Source organism: Spermophilus citellus, assembly GCF_964194105.1.
Source record: "Spermophilus citellus genome assembly, chromosome: 4".
In the NCBI taxonomy this organism is placed as follows: domain Eukaryota; kingdom Metazoa; phylum Chordata; class Mammalia; order Rodentia; family Sciuridae; genus Spermophilus; species Spermophilus citellus.
In genome coordinates, this window is record NC_138185.1 from 195,067,849 (window position 1) to 195,081,143 (window position 13,295).

General features: G+C 38.7%; 1 protein-coding gene across 9 annotated transcripts in view; it reads left to right on the forward strand.

Moving 5' to 3' along the window:
- The first annotated feature begins 1,078 nt into the window (after nucleotides 1-1,078).
- Nucleotides 1,079-13,295, forward strand: part of HNRNPC (heterogeneous nuclear ribonucleoprotein C) — a 59,268-nt gene continuing 47,051 nt past the window's right edge. For 4 of the 9 annotated variants that reach the window (XM_081293512.1, XM_081293518.1, XM_081293519.1 and 1 more), the window contains exon 1: nucleotides 1,079-1,210. The gene's annotated coding sequence lies outside the window, so the exon portion shown is untranslated. Of the gene's footprint in view, nucleotides 1,211-1,825; nucleotides 1,871-6,650; nucleotides 7,167-7,204; nucleotides 7,907-13,295 lie in introns of those variants that run through there. The other 5 variants (XM_081293515.1, XM_081293514.1, XM_081293517.1 and 2 more) reach the window with 5 other exon arrangements.

Consider the following 13,295-nt stretch of genomic DNA (forward strand, 5'->3'; position numbering starts at 1 on the left):
TCAAAATAACAAAAATAAAAAGGGAATGGGGATATGACTCAGTGATTAGGCGCCTGAGTTCAAACAGCGGGTTCAAAAAAGAAGCATACAAATGAAATTACACTATCCAGACAGTGCTTTGTACCTTGCTGTATCTACTTAATAATAAATGAAATCTTCCCTAAGAGCAGCACACAAAAGGCTTCCTTTTCTGAGCAGAGCAGGAGCAAGTCCAATGTGTGCAAGCTTCCTATAATATAACAAGAGGGACTGGCAGGAGAGAACAGAAAGCGGGTTAAGTGGGAGACAGCCCCATTTCAGGATGAGAATTAAGAGACCAGGTTTGGGGAGGTAGGCCAAAATGGTTGGTTTGTATATTCATGAGTGAAACAAGTTAGGCTAGATTAGGGGCTGGAGTTTGGGAGGCCAAACATTTTAAGAAGTCCAGGAGGCAGCTGAGTTTGGAAACGAGAAGGGATCTGGCATTGGAAAAACTGCAAGTCTGGTTAGTTTTCTCAATTTTAACACGATCTAGTTATCAATGCTCCCTTCTGACTCCAAAGACAGTGTTTTTTTTTATCCACGCGGCAAGGCGGAGGCCTCATTTGGCGCCTTTTCTTTTTCCTATGCCCGAGGCTAGGGCAGGTCCTTTTGCGCCCGGTACCTGGCTACACCCTAACCCTTCCCTGCCCCCGCGCCGCGGGAATTCTGAGATCTGGGCGGACCTTTTACTAGGAACTCTAAAAATCAGAGATAGGACAATGCGGCCGCCAGTCAGAGCTCCTGGATACCCGGATGCAAAGCGGTACGCTATACAAAGGCGAGTTTCCACCCGGCGCTTCGTCTGGTACAGTGGCCAATAAACATTCCTCAAGCACTAAATGACAGGAATAATAGCCAGTTACAAACTAGTTTCTGTCACGCATGTGGAAATTCTCCGACTTGGACTAACCCACTTCTGATTGTGATTGGACAGAATTGTGAAAAGCGGTAGTACTGTCTATTTAGGAGCAGGAGCGAGAAGAGGAACAGCCAATAGGAAGGTTCTTGGGAGTGAGGCGGGGTTTAGGTCTTCGCCTCGGCGGCAGAGGAGACTCGGGGGCCATTTTGTGAAGAGACGAAGGCTGAGCGGTTGCGGCCGCCTTGCTGACCTCGAGCAGCGGTCGACTTCTTCATATAGAATCTGGGAGTAGGAGATTCAGAATCGAATCTCTTCTCCCTCCCCCTCCTGGTAAGTGGAGGGGGTGGACCAGTGGGGGCGCTGGGTTTTTTAGGGAGACCGAGAGGGTGTGGGAGAAAAGACGAGGGAACCTTCCCCTCGGCAGAGTAACCAGGCCCGCTTTTATTTTTTCTGCAATGGGGATTAGGTCTGGAGCGGGAGAGAGTTTACGGGCCTCAGCCTCTGCGTAGATTTAACCTACTGTCCTTTAGGCTACTCTCGGCAAGAAAAATGTGCTTTTTTCGCTCTAGTGTGTTTAACGGCTTCTTTCCCTTTCATTTTCTACGACCGTCAGGACTCCCGAGATAACGAAAGTGAAGACCGAGAGGCTCATAATATAATTGCAGTTAATGTATAATTGGTGCTTTTTAATAACATTGCCTTAAATTTAAAAATTGGGCGGGGGGGATGAGGACGGGTAGAGGTATGGCGAATTTTATAAATTCCGGAACATGCCGCATGGCACAGGAATAATATTTTAACAATAGATTTAGTATTTTTACCGGTTACTTTTTATTTTTCGCTGAGCAAATGCTGGATCTCCAAGTATTTACTTTTAACTGTTTGTTAAAGGAAATATTGTTTATATTTAACAGTAATAATTACAGCTGACTTTTTTATCTGCAGGTTACAAATCACTTGAAATATATAAGTTAGTGGATCTTTGCTGAGGTAGGTATTAATATCTTTCTCAGACAGGAACTGAGGCATTAAAAGTGTTGGTTGACAGGATTATATTAAACCAGTAGCAGAACTACTAAGGAATTTGATGTTAGGTAGGTCAAGTAGTTTTACCTAGTTATTGGTACACTAGGTACTAAAACCCTATATTCTGATTTAGGAGAACCAGTTACAGAAACTCTTTGGTAACTGGAAATTCCCAAAACTCCTGGACTTGGGGGAAAAAAAAATTACCAGACTTCGGTTTGTTATTAATGTAACTTGCTATGACGACAGAATTAAAATTTGACCCTTCGAGATATTGTCATTAATTCTGTGCAGTAATTAATGTACAGCTACTTTTTATTAAGCCAAGTATTGTAGTGCTTATTATCTGCCAAATGCTGAAACCTCATTGTAATATTGGCTAACATATGGGTCCCAGGTGTAGTTCAGTGGTAGAGCACATGCTTAACTTGTAGTACACCCTGGCTAAAGTCCTCAGCATCACCCTTTAAATAATATCTAAAGTAGTATCACATTGGCCTATCTGGGAAATCACATTTAAAAAAAATCCTTGCATATGATTTATCGTTACTTTTTTAAATAAAAACTAATATCATTAATCACAGTTTAAACTAATACATTAATTTAAGGAAACAGTTTGATATGGGTAAGGGCTAAGACTTTTTAAAAGCCTAAATGTGTATTATTCGTGGGCTTAAAAATTTATCACTGAAGAGTCAGGAAACCAAGGTAAGGTGTGGTCTTGCCTTCCTTGCTGAGATGGGAAGATCCAAGTCTGCACAACTTAGGAGAACCCTCTCAAAAAGGGCTGGGGGATGTGGCTCAGTCTGAAAAGGGCTAGCCTGTACATGTAAGGACTGGGTTCAATCTCTAGTGCTGCAAAAAAAGAAATGAGGTTAATAGCTGTAATTGATTATCTATCAAAAATATTGGTAGATGTCAGAAATTAGAATGTAAGAAAGTTGCTGATAAAAATTGAAATTAATTCAAGGGTACTTTTCTTCCCTTGACTTGTTAGAAATATGGGTTCCTGGATATTCACATGTAATCAGGGAAACAAAAAGTATATATCAGGAGCTCTAGCCACAGACTATCGAACAATTCTAGATGTTTTCTCAACTAGGTAAGAATCTGATTGTACTCAGAGAGGAAGGATGACAAGTTGTAGGTCTTCAGATCCTGTTATGCTTGAGTCATTCTTGGTAATAATTAATGGTGGTTGCTATTACTTCTGTAGAGAATTCAAATATTGCTTATGTTTGTAATTAGATCTCTAGAGGTTTTGACGTAATATGTGATATCATTTGAGATAAAATGACTGTTAGGAACAAGCAAGGAATAAATTCCAAAATAGCTAGTTGTAAAAGATCAGTAGTTAAATTGCCAGGTTCAGGGATGCACATTTGTAATCCCAGAGGTTGAGGCAGGAGGATTGATTACAAGTTCAAGGCCATCCTCAACAACTTAAGACACTGTCTCAAAAAGAAAAAAGGAGGGCTGGGGATGTGGCTCAAGCGGTAGCGCGCTCGCCTCGCATGCGTGCGGCCCGGATTCGATCCTCAGCACCACATACCAACAAAGATGTTGTGTCCGCCGAGAACTAAAAAAAATAAATATTAAAAAAAATTCTCTCTCTCTCTCTCTCTCTCTCCTCTCTTAAAAAAAAAAAAAGAAAAAAGGAGTGGTAAATTCAAGGCCAGCCTCAACAACTTAAGACACTGTCTCAAGAAAAGAGGGGTGCAATTTAGTGCTAAAGTACCACAAAAAGGGGGGAAAATGAAGTGTTGATTGTGAGAGATTTTTAACTAGGGAGTATAACAGTGGAAAGAATCCTGGCTTAGGGGTTTGGAGAACTGAATTTTATCTTGCTCATTGCATCTGTTATGTCAGGCATATCAGTGGAACTTCTAGATTTGAGTTTTATAGCTGTTAAATCAGGGGGCTTAGACTATATTTTAATTTCTTTTTTTGGGGGGGTACCAGAGATTGAACTCCCTGGCACTGGACCACTGAGCCACCTCCCCAGCCCTATTTTGCATTTTATTTAGAGACAGAGTCTTAAGTTGCTTACCACCTGGCTTTTGCTAAGGCTGGCTTTGAACCTACAATTCTCTGTGCCAAGGCGCCCAGCTCTTATTTTAATTTCTTTAATGCAAATCACCTTGTTTCCAGAAGACTGGAAAGTGGAAAAAGTTTTTATTAAAAGCAATTTTCTGGTTGGGTATAGTGGTATTCCCGAGGCTATCTTCAGCTGAGACTCTTTTTTTTTTTTTTTCTAAAGAGTGAAAGAGGAGAGAGAGTGAGAGAGAATTTTTAATATTTATTTTTTAGTTCTCCGGGGACACCACATCTTTGGTATGTGGTGCTGAGGATCCAACCCAGGCCGCATGCATGCCAGGCGAGTGCGCTACTGCTTGAGCAACATCCCCAGCCCCAGCTGAGACTCTTAAAATTTAAAAAGGCTAGGGATGAAGGTTGGTAAAGCACCCCTGGGTTCAATCCCCAGTACTGAAAAAATAAAAGCAATTTTCTAAATTAGTAATTAATATTAGCAACTGACCATAAAAACTGTATATCAGTCTTCAAATTTTATTAGGCCATTTTGGAGGGGGGTGACCTGGGATTGAACCCAGGGTACTTAGCCACTGAACTACAACCCCAGGGCTTTTAATGTTTTATTTTGAGACAGTTTTCCTAAGATGTTTAGACCTTCACTAAGTTGCTAAGGCTGACCTTGAAACTTTGTGATCCTCCTACCTCAGCCTCTGAGTATCTGGAATTCTGGTATCATTCCCGGCTAATATTTGTTTTTTGGGAGCATTGTTTGTTCTTGCTTAATATTTATGTGTTCATTGTCATTGGAAACAGGAGGTTATAGTTTGCTTGTATGTATTAGATTTCTATTTTTCTGATTTGTGAAAACCAGAAATGTTAGGTATAGCATAACTGCAGGTACTGTTTTAGATGCTGAAATGTTTGCATTTATAAGAGGAAAAAAAGATTACCATTGGGTTTTGACTCCTTTGGTGTATTTACTGTGAAAGGAGGGTTACATTTTTGGGGGTTTGTTTATATTAGATCAGGAAAACATTTCAAGCATTGTGACAGTTGATAGATAATACACTGGAAAGGTAAGGCACTTTAAGGAATTGATTGGGGGTAAGGTTTCCTCAAATATTCACAATGATTCTCAAACACAGGATTACCTAGAAGACAAGTTGAAGACAAGTTGAACTGCTGGGTCTCCCAGTTTCTAATTAATTCAGATGGTGCCTTGTAATTTGCATTTCTAGTGAGTGCCAAGTGATGACATTCATGCTATTGGTTGGCATAAGTCACTTTGAGAATACCATTTTAGAAGAAGGAATCCAGACTTAATGGGTTTTGACTGATTTGTGATAACTCCTAATTGAAAAGCTTTGCAATAGCCAAAATGGTATGGTATGGTGTGGGGGTGTCCGGTGTCTTGATTAACATATTAAAGGATGGTATTTTCTTGGCATTGAGAAATGTAAATGCTTTCTTTTCATGCTTTTTAAGGGTGTGTCTTGCAGTCTATATGCAAAGGATTTGTGGACAAGCCATAAATTTAACATTCTGACAAATTTTTTTACCAGGTTCAGAACATGATTCCATACAGGAGTGTTCCACAGTAATTTCAATACTTACTTGAAGGGGATAATATTCAAACGTACATTCTCTATAGTATTTAACATTTTCTAAAGTATTTACATTTGTACACTATTACCCATTAAATATAAAAGTATGTCATGTGTAAACATTTCTGCTTTTTAAAAATTTAGTTAAAAATCTGAATTTTATTACCTGTTCTGTTGCTGTAGTCTTTCATACATATTCGGCTCAAGGAACACATTTTCAAAGGTCAGATTAAAATTTTTATAGTTTACTCAAATTTAGGGAGAACAAGACCATATGACAGTATGGAAATGTGACTGCAACCAATTCATGCTTACTCGTATTAGCTACAGTCTAATTCCTTTAACTGATGAAATACCCATTGTGTCGTGTAATTTATTTTAGTATGGTATTATGTATCAAGAGTCTTCCAATTCACTATACTAGATGATAAAAAAAAACACAGAACCATTCTGTAAAGACCATAGTTTTATTTCACATGTTTTATTACATTAAATATTCAGTAGCCACAATAGTTAATTTTTTTCTTCCATCTGTATCGTTTTTCATTTGTCAGTGAGTGGACTAAATGGGCTCCTTATTTAAAATACCTTTCCCCCTAACTGTAGAACCTCATTAGGCCTTTTGGTTTGATCACTCATTGGTTTTGAGAGTAGGTAACTCATCTTTAGTTCATATCTTCATGATAGACCATTCACATTCAGTCCATATTACTCAAGAAAAGTACATGAGTCTGCTTACCTTCATAACCTCAGTATTTGATATTTGCTCACTTTTTCATCTCCATTTGTTGGCCTACTTTTTTTTTGTATTTTTTGTGCCCAAACTGAAGATTATTGAGATGACTTGTTCATATGTATACTCTCTTCAGAGTCCCCTAAGGGGACTCTGATATGTATTTAGTTATTTGGCCATCTATTGATGTTGAATTGTAAATACAGTCACTGGTAGCAGTGATAATGCTTATCAAGGCTTACCCCATTCCAGTGAAATGTTAATGCTTTACCAAAATGTGTTAGATGCAATAGACAGATGTTTCTGTCTTGGGGGTTTAGGGCACAACATTTCTGAGGAACTCTGACTCAATCTGTCCCTTCTCCTTTCACAGGGCAGCAAGGCGAACCCCATCCCTACTCACTGGAGCTCAGCTTTGATTTTTAACCTCCCTCCCCCACCCTTCCAGAACACACACATTCCCATTCCAAAATGATTTTATAAAGACATTTTAAACATAAGGATGCAACTTGGTGTGCACTACAGCAAATTTACAGGTGTTTTTTTTAAATTTCCAAAAACGGGACCTGGATTTCAGATGTAATTTTTAAAATTTCTATTTCTATTTTTTCTGCAGCAGTTGGGTTAGAGGAGGAGGAGCCTTTTAGCCTCTCATAAACTGACCTCTATACTTCCTCGTGTATTTTTAAGATTGATTGATGATGTGGAAAGGGCTTTGCTTGTCTGCTACTGAGAACATTACCCTTGCGGTTTTTGTGGAAACTGCTTTTGGAAAGAAAAAAAGAATTGAACTTTACTGACTTAACATTTTTGCACCTCCCGTTTTTCTAATCTGGGCTATTTTTATTTTTGTTTTTTTACAGTGAGATTTTTTTGATCTTCAGCTACAGTAAGTTATTCCAATTTTTTTTTTACATTTTTCCTGACTTTCCGCTGATTTCCTTTTTATTGTTGTTACTAGTTATTATTATTATTATTTATTATTATTATTATTATTATTATTATTATAATATACTTATGATGGTGATGATGATGATGATAATGACACTGATGATTTTTAACCGGATTAAAATCGAGTTTTTCTGAATGTTCATAAGAATTTCTTCAGCCTCCTGATTGACTTTGGAGTTTTGCATCTTGGGAGAGAGAGTGAAGGTATTAGCATTTTTAAGTGGATTGATCACATAAACCTTTTCTCTCCCAACCCCACCCTTGTCCTCAACCCCTTCCCCACACTGGAAATAATTTTACTGGCTGTTAAGTCTGTGACCTTATTTTTCCTGATCTTTAACTTAACTGTTTTAGAGCATCTCTGGACGTCTGTATTTTTAATTTTTTTTATTTTTGTTTTTTTATTTTTAATCTTTAATTTGTTAAATTTTTAAACTGTGCTGCAATAAAATGTGTGTGGTACTACTTAACACCTATAATGGTGATGGCATTTTCCCAGAAAGCCATCTTCCTCCTCTTTCCCTTGAAATCCCATCCTGCTTTTCCTGTACACTACCCCTCACAAACCACAAGCTGCAGCAACATGGATGCCCAGCCTGGAGCAGCATCAGCCAGGATGACCTGGAGCCAGGGGGGCCTTCGGATCAGATGCACACCCTTCCTGGGTGATGGTAAGAGGTGTGAGGTCCACTTGGTTTCATTGCAAAGAATAGGAAATAGTCATTTAAATTTAGTGGATGTGGTGTAGGTCAGTGTCTCTGGAAGTGTTGGGATAAGCCCTTAGTGTGTATAGCTTGATATGACTCCCAATGGAGGCAGCCTAAGTTATTTGTAAAACTAATTGTTGAATAATGATGTATTCCTAATTTGGGCTGATTGGAGAAATTTTTTTTAAAGAGAATTTTTTAATATTTTTAAAGTTTTTGGTGGACAAAACATCTTTATTTTTATGTGGTGCCGAGGATTGAACCCAGTGCGCTGCGCGTGCCAGGCAAGGGCGCTACCGCTTGAGCCACATCCCCAGCCCAAGATTTTTTTGATAAATATGACAGCTGAAGTTTACCTGTAATTTACAATGAAAATGACTTGTTTTAATGATTAATAACAAGACGAGGACATTAGGCAGTCTTTTTCTTAGATAACTGCAAATTAGTGAGGACAGTCTGTCATTTAGAGCAATCTGGGTTTATGACAGTAATTTTGGACTGCATTTATCTCATTTACATTTAACATGAATCAAACCAGGAGATAAGCTCTAATGTTAGGAGGCTATCACTAAAAAGTTTTTAAGAATATGAGGAAAGGGGCCAGGTATGGTGATTCCAACACGCCTGGAATCCCAGCAGCTGGGGATTTTGAGGCATGAGGATCTCAAGTTCAAAGTCAGCCACAGCAACTTGGTGATACCCTCTCTCTAAAAGGGCTGGGGATGTGGCTCAGTGGTTAAGTGCCCTCAGGCTCAGTGCCCAGTAAAAAAAAAAAGGATCTAGACTTGACCCCTTTTCCAGTGAGAATTGAGGCTTGGCAGGCTAGTGGGCAATCCAGTTTGTTCCCTAATGTAATAGGAAGGGATGAATCCTGAGTATTTATAAGAATAACATTTAATAAAGACATGAATAATGGGAGTTAAAACTTTTAAATCATTTGTACTGGTACGCTTGTTAATACCAGTGACTGGGTAGGAGAACAGCAAATTTGAAACCAGTTTGAGACATTTTTCAAAAAGGGCAGAAGAGTCCTGTGTTGTGGCACATGCCTTTAATCCTGGTGAAATGGGAGGCTGAGGCAAGAGGATTGCAAGTTCAAAGCCAGTCTCTGCAATTTAGGAAAACCCTGTCTCAAAGAGTTGGATGTGGCTCAGTGGTTAAGTCCGTGGTACCAAAGAAACTGAAAAGGGCTAAAGTTGTATATGAGTGGTAGAGTTCTCTGGATTTAATCCCCAGTATGGGGAGAAAAAAAAGTTAATTGATGTATTTTGCTGATTACAGCAAAATATTTTAATTTTTAGAGTTCTCACAGATTTTGATGTGGAGGATAAGTAGAATGATACATTTTAAAGGACTATACAGTGCTGTGGTGCTAGGTCAAATTACATACTTGTTTCCTTTTTTACATACTTTTCCTTGTTTACATACTTGGACCTAAAGAGGAAGACAGGTAAAGTGAATACATTAGATAGCCTCAAAGCAAAATAGAATGGGAGAAAGTCAAAGCAGAAGATCCTGAGGTAGGGAAGCAAAATGGAGTGTTTTCTGTGTGGTGTTGGGGATTGGTCCCAGAGACTTGAGTGTGCTGGGCATAGGCTCTGCTACTTTGCTACACACCCAGTTTGGAATTTTTTTTAGAGGTCCAAATTTTATTGATGTTGTCCATTGTATGAAAGTTATCACTTCTTTCTGTTGTGTGGCACACATTTACTATAGATTTGGTTTGATTTATTTCTTGTTAGCTTTACAAATGCATTCGTTTTTCCTGGTTTTAGAGATAAAAAAGTATAATTCCTGTTTTGGGATAGTCTTGTTAAGGGAGACACTTGAACTTAGTAGCAACATGAATAAGAATGAGCAATACATTGTGTAGAAGCATGTGAAAATGCATACCTGATAAGATATTAAGAGATCAGGGAATGCTCTTAGAGGAAGTTAAAGGAACCAAACTTTAAGGCCAGATCATAAAAATTTTAGTACATTGCCAGGAGTTTGTATTTTATCCAGTAGTGAGTCAGTGAAAAATTCTGAAATGGGAAGTCACATCAGGTTTTTATTTTCAGGAATGTAATTCTTAAAGTAGTGTGGAGATGTGTTTTGAGGAAAATGAGGCTGAAACTCCTTGGTCAAAAGGGAAGTTCTTAAAATCCAAGAAAGAAGCTTATCACAGTGGCACAGGCTTGCATTGAGAGGCCAAGGAAAGGAGGATTACAAGTGGCCAAACACTGCAATTAAGTGACTATCTCAAAATAACAAAAAGGCTTTGGGATGTAGCTCATTAGTAAAATGTCCTGGGGTCAGTCTCCAGTACAGGGTGGGATTACCTGTTACCTGGCCTGGCATGTCAAAGGGATTAGATATCAGAGGGTTAACTGTGAAGTTTTGGTAGTGGATCTAATTGGAAAAGAAAAAGTAAAATTGATATGACTGGGATTCTAACTTCCAGTAAGGGGGTATAGAATGAAAACAAGGTGAGCAAGTTAGAATTACAATCAGCCCATGCCTGTAATCCCAGGAACTGCATAGTTGAGGCAGGAGGATGGCAAGTTCAAGGCCAGCCTCCTCAATTTAGTGAGAACCTAGTTCAAAAAGCACGTGGCTCAGTGTTAAGCACCTCTATGTTAAATCCCCTATTTGCCAACCCCCTCCCTCCCTCCAAAAAATAGGAAGGTGTGGAAAAGTCTAAAATCTTTTTTTTGTTGTTAATAAATTGGGGATACTGGGGATCCAGCCCAGGGGTGCTTTACTATTGAACTATATCCCCAGTCCTTTTATTTTGAGATAGCATTGTGCTAAGTTGCTGAGGCTGGTCTTGAACTTGCCATCCTCCTGCCTTAGCTTCTGAAGTCACTGGAATTACAGGTAATGTGCCACTTTGCCTGGCTGTCTAAAATAATTGATTTTGGGCAGGGTTGTTACTGGGGATTGAACTCGGGGGCACTAAACCATTGAGCCACATCCCCAGCCCTATTTTATTTAGAGACGGGGTCTGACTGAGTTGCTTAGTACCTGGCAGTTTCTGGCTTTGAACTCAAGGTTTTCCTGTCTCAGCCTCCCAAGCCACTGGGATTATAGACTGATGCCACCATGGCCCGCTATTGATTTTTTTTTTTAATATCTGTCCTATAGTTATGTAGGTGGACACAATATCTTCATTTTTTATGTGGTGATGAGGATCAAACCCAGTAAGCACCCCATGTGTGCTAGATGATTTCTCCATCTCTGAGCCACACCCAAGTCCCTCTTTTTTTTTTAAGTATTCATGAGACATTAAAGTAGAAATGTTGATTCATGAAACAATTCAGAGTTCTTACTCTGAAAATTGTTAGATTTGGGCATATAACCAGCTGATTAAGCCTTTTCCTCTTGGAGATACAAACAACAATTATTGTAGTTTTGATCCAAGGAGAGAGAAGAAAATATGCTATTGTGGATGAGAAAATAGAAAAACAAGTGTAGGTAACAGAAGTGGAGGGATGATGGTAAAGGAGCTAAGGGTGAAGCTTGAGGTCTTGAATATCATGTGAAGGCACAGATAATGGGGAGAAAATAATTTTCTTTGGAGCAATAATTCCTGAAAAATAGTATCACAGCTGCATGAGATCCCAACTACTCAAGAGACTGAGGCATGAGGATGGCAAGTTCAAAACCTGCCGGAGTGACTTAATGAGACCTTGTCTCAAGAAAAGGACTGGCTATGTAGCTCAATGTAGAGCATCTCTGGGTTTAGTTTTCAGTACCACAGAAGGAAGAAAATGCATAGAATAAGAGATGCAGGGATCAGATATTCATAATATAGGGCCTTGGAAGGTCAAGTTTCAGGTCTAGATTATCTGTCAAAAGAAGAATCAGGAAAGATTTTGGAGAAGAGAGATTTGTCAGGAACTACATTCTGTCTATAGTCTGGGAGATGTTAGTCATGAGGACTAAGTGTAGATCGGCATGATAGACTTATAAAAGTAGGCAGTTTGAAACTTTTTAAAAAAATTTACTTTGTTTTAGGTATTTTAATTTTACTTTTATGTGGTGTTGAGGATTGAACCCAGTGCGTCATGCATGCTAGGCGAGCACTCTACCACTGAGCACAACCCCAGCCCTGTTTTAAACTTTTTTTTTTTTTTTTAAAGAGAGAGTGAGAGAGGGGGGAGAGAGAGAATTTTTAATATTTATTTTTTTTTTAGTTCTCAGCGGACACAACATCTTTGGTATGTGGTGCTGAGGATCGAACCTGGGCCGCACGCATGCCAGGCAAGCGCGCTACCGCTTGAGACACATCCCCAGCCCCTCTTTTTTTTTTAAGAGAGAATTTTAATATTTATTTTATAGTTACTGGCGGACACAACATCTTTGTTTGTATGTGGTGGTGCTGAGGATCGAACCCGGGCCGCACACATGCCAGTCGAGCATGCTACAGCTTGAGCCACATCCCCAGCCCCTTATTTTAAACTCTTGAAGAAAATAGGACTAAAGATACTGGGTGGTTTTTCTTCAGGTTTTTTTTTTGTATTATCAGCAAATGTAATTAGTGATGGCAGAGAAGGTGACAGATGGACAACTGATAAGACATTCGGAGATTACTAGTTATTTCTGTAATACCCAATTAATTGCTTTCTGATGCAGGAGAATGGTAATAGAACATGCATTGCATCCTGAGGAAAGTAATAACAGGTTCAACATCCCTTTTCTTAAAACCTGAAAATCCAAAATTTGAAAAGTTTGAGCCTAACATGATCCTTAAGCTTTTGGATTTTCATATAAAGTGTACTGAATTGATGGTCTATGCAAGAATTTAAAAACCCAAAATCTGAAGGTCCCAAACATTTTGGGTAAGGGATATTCACCCTGTAATTGAACACTTGATTGTATCTGTTACTATTAGCAATTTTTTTTATTGGTTGTTCAAAACATTATGAAGCTCTTGACATATTGTATTTCATACATTAGATTCAAGTGGGTTATGAACTCCCATTTTTACCCCAAATACAGATTGTAGAATCACATCGGTTACACATCCACATTTTTACAGCAATTTTTAAAAATATTTTTTATTTTTTTAATGTCCTGAGGATGGAACCCAGGTTCTCACATGTGCGAGGTGAGCTCTCTACCCCTGAGCCACAACCCCAGCCCCACTATTAACAATTCTTAATTTTTGGTAACATAATTTTGATTTTATCCTTCATATTTTAGAATTTTTTTTAAATATTTATTTATTTTTTAGTTATTGGCGGACACAACATCTTTGTTTGTATATGGTGCTGAGGATCGAACCCGGGCTGCATGCATGCCAGACAAGCACGCTACTGCTTGAGCCACATCCCCAGCCCAGAATTTTTAAATATTTATTTATTTTTTAAGTT